Raw genomic sequence first — 8,082 nt, 5'->3', positions numbered from 1 at the left:
ATGCCGGGGGACTACTCCCAGGCGAACACCCCTCCTCGGGCGGGGAAAGGTGCCGGGTGCTGGATCAGCCTGGGGACTGCTGCCAGGCGAACACCCCTCCTTGGGCGGGACAGGCGCCGGATGACCGGGACCAGACCCGGGTCCCTCCTCAGCTTATTTTGTTTTCTATGTGAGATATCCTCCTTTGGGCCTTCCTTATTAGTTAGTTTCTTTTGGTGTGTGGATTGTAGCATGGTGGTCCTGTACTTTATGACTAATATCCACTTATCAGTGAGAACATACCATGCTTGTCTTTCTGGGTCTGTCTTACCTCATTCAGGATGATATTTTCTTGTTCCATCCATTTGCCTGCAAATTTCATGATGTCTTTGCTCTTAACAGCTGAATAATATTCCATTGTGTAGATGTACCACATTTTCTTTATCCCTTCTTTAAGTTGAGGGATATTTAGGTGGTTTCCAGTTTCTGGCTATTATGAATAAAGCTACTATGAACGTAGATGAACAAGTGTCCTTGTGGTTTACTGGGGCATCTTTTGGGTATATGTCCAGGAGTGTTGTAGCTGGTCTTGAGGTAGAACTATTCTCAAGTTTCTGAGAAACCATCAAATTGATTTCCAAAGTGGTTGTACCAGTTTGCTATTCCACCAGCAACAGAGATGTGTTCACCTTGCTCCACATCCTCATGAGCATGTGCTGTCACTTGAGTTTTTAATCTTAGCAATTCTGACAGGTGTAAGATGGATTTGCATTTCCCTGATGACTAAGGACATTGAACATTTCTTTAAGTACATCTCAGCCATTAGAGATTTCTCTGTTGAGAATTCTCTGTTTAGCTCTGTATTCCATTTTTAAATTGGGTTATTTGGTTTATTGGTATCTAATTTTTGATTCTTTATATATTTTGGATATTAGTTCTCTGTCAGATGCTGAGTGAGTGAAGATCTTTTCCCATTCTGTAGTCTGCAGTTTTGTCCTGTTGTTGGTGTCCTTAGCCTTGCAGAAGCTTTTCAGTTTCATGAGGTCCCACTGATTAATTGTTGGTCTTTGTGCCTGAGATACTAGTATTTTGTTCAGGAACTTGTCTCCCGTGAAAGGCAGTTCCCCACTTTCTCTTCTATTAGTTTTAGTGTGTCTAGTTTTATGTTGAGGTTTTTGATCTACTTGGACTTGAGTTTTGTGCAGGGTGATAAATATGGATCTACTTGTATTCTTCTACATGCAGATATCCGCTTTCTTTTTTCCATTGTATTTTTTTAGCTTCTTTGTCAAAAATTGAGTGTCCATAGGTGTGTGGGTTTATTTCTGGGTTTTCAACTTTATTCTGGTGATCAACCTGTCTGTTCTTATTATAATACCATCTGGTTTTTAGTACTTTTGCCCTTCAGTACAGCTTGAAATCAGGCAGGAATAGTGATACCTCTAGAAGTTCTTTTACTGTACAGGATTGTTTTAGCTATCCTGTATTTTTTGTTTTTCCATATGAAGTTGAGGATTGCTCTTTCAAGGCCTGTAAAGAATTGTGCTTGAATTTTTATGGGAATCGCATTGACTCTGTCAATTGCTTTTTGTAAGTGGCTATTTTTACTTTGTTAATACTACCAATCCATGAGCACGGGCGATATTTCCATCTTCGGATACCTTTTTCAATTTCTTTCAGAAACTTGATGTTCTTGTCATACAGGTCTTTCACTTGCTTGGTCAGAGTTACACCAAAATATTTTATATTATTTGTGGCTATTGTAAAGGATGTTGTTTCCCTAATTATTTCAAAACATTTAACATTTGTATAAAGGAGGGCTACTAAATTTTTGAGTAAATTTTGTATCTACCTACTTTGCTGAAGGTGTTTATCAGCTGTAAGAGTTCTCTTGTAGAATTTTTGGGGTCACTTATGCATACTATTGTATCATCTGTGAATAGAGATACTTTGAATCTTCCTTTTAAACTTGTATCCCCTTGATCTCCTTTAATTTTCTTATTGCTCTAACCAAAACTTCAAGAACTATATTAAATAGATACAGAGAGAGTGGGCAGCCTTACCTTGTCCCTGATTTTAGTGGAATTGCTTTAAGTTTCTCTCCATTTAATTAATTTGATGCTGGCTACTGGCTTGCCATATATTGCCTTTATTATTTATGTTTAAGTATGCACATGGTATCTCTGATCTCTCCAAGACTTTTAACATGAATTTTGTCAATGTTTTTTTCAGCATCTAACATATGATCATGTGTTATTTTCTTTCAGTTTGTTTATATTGTAGATTACTTTGATGGATTCTTCTAGATTGAACCATCAATTTTGTTTTTATCTGTTGAGGATTGCTTTGTGACCAACTATATGGTCAGTTTTGAAGAAGGTTCTGTGAGGTGCTGAGAAGAAGGCATATTTCTTTTTGTATTTGGGTGAAATGTTTCGTTTCTGTCTCAGTGACTTGTCCATTAGAGAGAGTGGGGTGTTTAAGTCTCCCACTATTAATGTGTGGGGTTTGATGTACGATTTAAGCATTAGTGATGTTTCTTTTACAAATATGGGTGCCCTGCTTTTGGGGTATACATGTTCAGAATGGAGACATCATTTTGGTGGATCTTTGCTTTGATAAGTATGATGTGCCCTTACTCACTTATTTTAATTACTTATTTAATTACTTATTTTAATTATTTTGGCTAAAGTCTATTTCATTAGATATTAGAACGGCTACTCCAGCTTGCTTCTTGGGTCTATTTACTTGGAAAATCTTTCCGCACCCCTTTACTCTGAGGCAATGTCTATCTTTGTTGTTGAGGTGTGTTTCTTATATGTGGCAGATTGAAGGATCCTATTTTTGCATCCATTCTGTTAGCCTGTGGAAAATTTTTTTTTTTTGGGAGAATTGAGTTCATTTATATTGAGAGATATTAATGACCATCAATTGTTTATTCCTGCTATTTTGATGTTGGTTTTGGTAGTGTGTGTGTGGGTGTGTGTGTGTTTTCCTTCCTTTGGTTAGTTGGTGTGAGGTTATTTATATCCTGTGGGGTTTTTGTTTTTTTTTTTTGTTTTTTTGTTTTTTTGTTTTTTTTTTTGGTGCAGTTAACTTCTTTGGGTTACAATTTTTCTTTTAGTATCTTCTGTAGGGCTGGATTTGTGAATAGATATTGTTTAAATTTTCTTTTGTCATAGAATATGTTGTTTCTCTATCTATGGCAATTGCAAATTTTGCTGGGTATCATAGTTTGTGCTGACATCTGTGGTCTCTGAGAGTCTGCAAGACATCTTCCCAGGCTCTTCTGGCTTTTAGATGTTCTACTGAGAATAATTCTGATAGGCCTGCCTTTATATTTTACTTTACCTTTTCTCCTTACAGTTTTTAATATTCTTTCTTTGTTCTGAATATTTAATGTTTTGATTAGTATGTGGCAGGAGGATTTTCTTTCCTGCAATCTATTTGGTGCTTTGTAAGCTTCTCATATGTTATAGGCATGTCATCCTTTAGGTTAAGGGAAATTTTCTTCTACGACTTTGTTAAAAGTATTTTCTTGGCCTTGTACCTGGGAACCTTCTACTATTCCTATTATTCTTAGGTTTGGTCTTTTCATAGTGTCCCATAGTGTCTTTTTTTTTTTTTTGTCATGAACTTTTTAGATTTAGCATTTTCTTTGACTGATGTCTCAATTTCTTCAATCATTTCTTCTATGCCTGACGTTCTCTTTCATGTCTTGTATTCTGTTGATGTATCTGTAGTTCTTGTTCTCTTCCCTAGGTTTTTCATCTTCAGGATTTCCTCAGTTTTTCTTTTCTTTACTGCTTCTATTTCCATTTTAATTCTTGGATGGTCTTATTAATTTCTTTCAACTGTTTGATTTTATATTCTCATATTTCTTTAAGGGATTTATTCATTTCCTCTTTAATGACCTCTATTATCTTTATAAAATTGGATTTAAGGTTCATTTTCTTGTGCTTAGACTGTGTTAGGATATTCAGGGCTTGCTGTAGCTAGATAGTTGGGCTCTGGTGATGCCATATTGTCCTGGCTCTTGTTGATTGTGTTCTTACTCTGTCCTTTAACCATGTTCTTGTCCCTGGTGTTATCTAGATGTTCTGAATGCCAGCAAGACTCCTTGAGGTGTCAGGCAGAGCTGTGGGATTGGCAGTGGATCTCAGGGAATAACAATGTTGCTCACTTTTGCTGGCTATGCCCCAAGTGAACATGACTGGCCAGAGATTGTTGGTGGAGGGATTTAAGCTGGATGTTCCTGGGGGCCCCTGCAGGCCTCCTTAGGAAAGAGCAATAGAAGATGGTGGTCAGGGAACAGTGTGCATCTCACCTTTACTAGCTGTGCCCCAGGTGGACCAGGTTTAAGCTGGATGTTCCTGGGACCCCTGTAGATCTCCACCAGAAAGCAGGGACAGCTATTGGGCTAGAAGATGGAATTCAGGGGGCAACCCTCAGCTCACCTCTGCTGGCTATGCCCCAAATGGACTTTGACTTGGTCTCAGACTTTTTATGGCCTCTCTTCCTCTCTTCAGTCTTTTAAAACTGCCTTTTGGTGAATTGTCAAAGAAGTGGCAAAGGCTTGTGCTGGGTCTGCCATCTTGAACTATATTCTGCTGAGTTTTCATCTCACTATGAGTTTTCTTCTGTGAAGACACTCCAGACTGTCTACCACTTTAAAATAGATGCCAACACATTTCATAGCTTTTTTTTTTTCTTTCTATTCTTCCAATCAGGATGATGATTCTTGAAGAGTTGGTTGGAACTTGGGTTCTTATAGTAAAATGAATGCATAATTTTTGTAAGTTTTCTTCAAGCCAATTTAATTTTTTTCTTTTCACACACTTAAATATATTTAAAAAGTTTGATTGCCTACAGAATTTTCAACATGCCACCCAAATTCATTTTTTCCCTATCACACATCAGCCATGGACTTCCCATACACTCACTCACTTAACACGTGTGCCCAGGCTTTTGCTTTGTGTTTGGTTCCTACTGTGATTTTTTTAAAAATAAATTTCTCAAGCTAAAGGGATCTGCAGCCCTATAGGAGGAACAACAATATGAACTAACCAGTACCCCCCAGAACTGTGTCTCTAGTTGCATATGTAGCAGAGGATGGCCTAGTTGGCCATCAATGGGAGGAGAGGCCCTTGGCCTTGTGAAGATCATATGCCCCAGTACAGGGGAATACCAGGACCAGGAAGCGGGAGTGGGTGGGAGTGGGTGGGCTGGGGAGCAGAGTAGGGGGAGGGTATAGGGGGTTTTGGGGAAATCATTTGAAATGTAAATGAAGAAAATATCTAATAAAAAAGAAAAAATAAATTTCTCTTCTGATATATTTTTGCACTTATTGATAATTTGCAATTCTTCTTTTACAGGGATGCTTTAAGCATGCAATTACATGCTTCTCCTCAATTTATTTCTGGGTGAGAAAATATAGATTTTCATTACCTATTTTTTTTCCTCTCTTTTCATCCCCTGTCTTTCTCAGTTATTTTTGTAGTGATGCTGCTATGGATGAAACTGTCCCCTGGAAAGTCATGTGTTAAAGCCCTAACTCCAATGTGACTATAGTTGGATACGTAAATGCTATGGAAAGAGTAAGCTTAGATGAGACAATAGGGTAGGCCCCTGCAATGACATTATTATACGAAGAGGTACCAGAAAGTGTCCTATGTCATTATACCATGTGAAGACATGGAAAGAAAATAGTTATCTGTAAGGCAGAGGGGGGCCTCATAGGACCTGAGCTGGCTGGCATATCGACTGTTTTTAAAATCTGTTCATAATTCTTCCTTCTTTCCCTCTTTCATTACTTTCTTTTTTTTAACTTACTACTGTTTTTTTTTTGTGTGTGTGTGTGAATTTCACATCATGTACCCCAATCCCATTCATCTCCTGTTCCCTTGTATCTATAAATCCCCCAACAAAGAAAAAAAAAATCTCATTGTAGAAGCTGTAGTGTATCACAGTGTGTCTCACAGTATATATACCCCCTTGTCCACACTTCTTTGCTTGCAAATGTTCATTGCAATGACTCCTTTTTTGGTTTGAGGCCTCTGGCTTCTTCTGTTCTATCAACACAGGGACCTCACTGGGAACCCTCCGCTCAGATATCCTGTTGTTGCCCTCTGTGATGGAAATTCTGTAGTAAGTCCAGCCCCTTCATGTATTACAGCAGTTTATGGATAGGGTTCATGTCGAGCTAGGCCCATTCAAAGCCCAGGATCTGGGCTGGTCAGCTTTCATGCCCTTAGAGCTGGCTTACCAGAAGGCTCTTCCCCCTTACCCCCACTACCAGTGTCAGCTCTACCCTGCTGCTCAGGTAAGGTGCAGGGTCTACCATGGTGAGGGACATGGCCGGTTCTCCCACTCTCATGACTCCAAGATAAGCCTGCCATAGCTGGTGAGGAATGAGGAAGGGGCCAGCTGCTCAGGTGAGGTTCAGAGCCTGCTCTCCAAAGTACTGAAGAAGATGAGGGCCAGGGCCAGCTCTCCTTCCCATAACAGGTGGCAAGGGCAAAAGGGAGAGGAGAAGATCTCTCTCTTGACAATGCCATTGCACAGAAGATAAGAGGTAGGGTCAGCTCTCCCATGCTCATACCCTTGGGGCCAGCTCACCTGCAACCCTGACATCTAGGGACAGCTCTACTGTGCTGTGCAGGAGAGGTATAGGGCCCAATCTCCCAAATGCTGCAGGTGGGGCGGGGCAGGGAGATCTCCTGCTTTCATGACCCCAGTGTCAGATCTCCCACTAGCCCCAGATAGTGAGGGGTAAGTGGGGAGGAGGGTATCTTTCCCTTGTCCATGCCACCGCATGGGAGATGAGCGGCAAGGCCAGCTCTTTCATGCTCATATTCTTGAGGCCAGCTCACCTGCAACTCTCACAATGTGTGGGGCCTCTCTCCAGAGTACTGCAGCTGGCTTGGGGTGGGGTCAGCTCTCCTTCTCACATGGCCCTAGGGAAAGTTCTCCTATGATGCTCATATGAGGGGTAGAGCCAGTTCTGCACAGCCCTCAGACATCAACATGTTCCTGGGTGACAGCCCAGCCTAGAGACATTGTCCTGGCCTTGAGTGGTAACAGATCCCTGCTGCTACAAAGCTAGGGGCCCAGACATGGTCCCTGGTGGCAGTACAGATCAGGACTCCATCATGGTCCCATGTGGTGTCGCCAAGTATTCAAAAATCAGGCTGTTGCTTACTATCCTTGAGTCTACAGTTTTGCATCTGTTCATTGTGCCCACGTCCTTCTGTTTCTCTTCCCCTTCCTTATCTCTACAATTTAATTGATCCTCTTAGTGATTCCTGGGGTCTCTGAGTGTCTGAAGTTGTCTCAGGGGTGGTATGTCCCATTTGTAACTCAGGCATGGTCTGTCCCCACCAGGCTTGTGTGGTGCCTGACTGGTGGGCATTTCAGGCTAACTTTTTTCAGGGAGTATTAGGCTGTTAATCATTCAGATGTTGCCAAGTCAGAACCCTGAGGGTAGACATGTCTCTTTCCTCTTTGCCACCTACTCACACGTATGAGACACAGCAGCCACCCCAGCAACCCTTCCAGGGGCATCTCTCTTGAGTGTGTGTTGACAGCTGATTTGGCTTCACCAAGAATTGCTGTCTCTTCTGCTACCACACTTTCTCAGAGAAAGTTCTTTTATTTCCATCTCTGGGAAGCCTGTAATTTTCTGATTTTTTTTTTCATTTATAAAAATACTCTAATTTAAAGTGACTTGAAAAAGTCCATCTAGTTCAGCAAATCACTCACTAAACACATCTCTGAGGACTTGAATTTGTATTCCCTGAGACCATTGAAAAGTCACAGTGGTGCATGTCCTCTTCTCTGACAAGATGGGAGATGGAGACAGAAGGGACTGCAGATGTGTGAGAGCCGGCTAGCATGCCATACACAGCAGCAGATAAGATCCCTCCTCACACAGGTGATCACTGCTCCTCAAGGTTATTATTACAAGGTTATTATGTGCCTTATGCCAAGTGTGTGCTTGCACATATGCACATGTGTGTGCACACACATGCACAAACACACAATTTATTTTCAAACTTCAATTTTCTACTCGATCCACAGATTCTAGATGCCTTTGATGCCGAG

At 40.9% G+C, this 8,082-nt stretch overlaps 1 non-coding gene across 1 annotated transcript; it reads right to left on the bottom strand.

The window, feature by feature from the left end:
• Nucleotides 1–7,412: 7,412 nt before the first annotated feature.
• On the bottom strand, nt 7,413–7,543 carry LOC115065539. Its single transcript, XR_003845322.1, has one exon. It is a non-coding gene; the product is annotated as a small nucleolar RNA SNORA17 (small nucleolar RNA).
• Between the last annotated feature and the right edge of the window lie 539 nt (nt 7,544–8,082).

This window comes from Mus pahari, chromosome 15 (genome assembly GCF_900095145.1).
Source record: "Mus pahari chromosome 15, PAHARI_EIJ_v1.1, whole genome shotgun sequence".
In the NCBI taxonomy this organism is placed as follows: Eukaryota; Metazoa; Chordata; class Mammalia; order Rodentia; family Muridae; genus Mus; species Mus pahari.
This window is presented reverse-complemented; position numbering and strand designations above follow the sequence as displayed.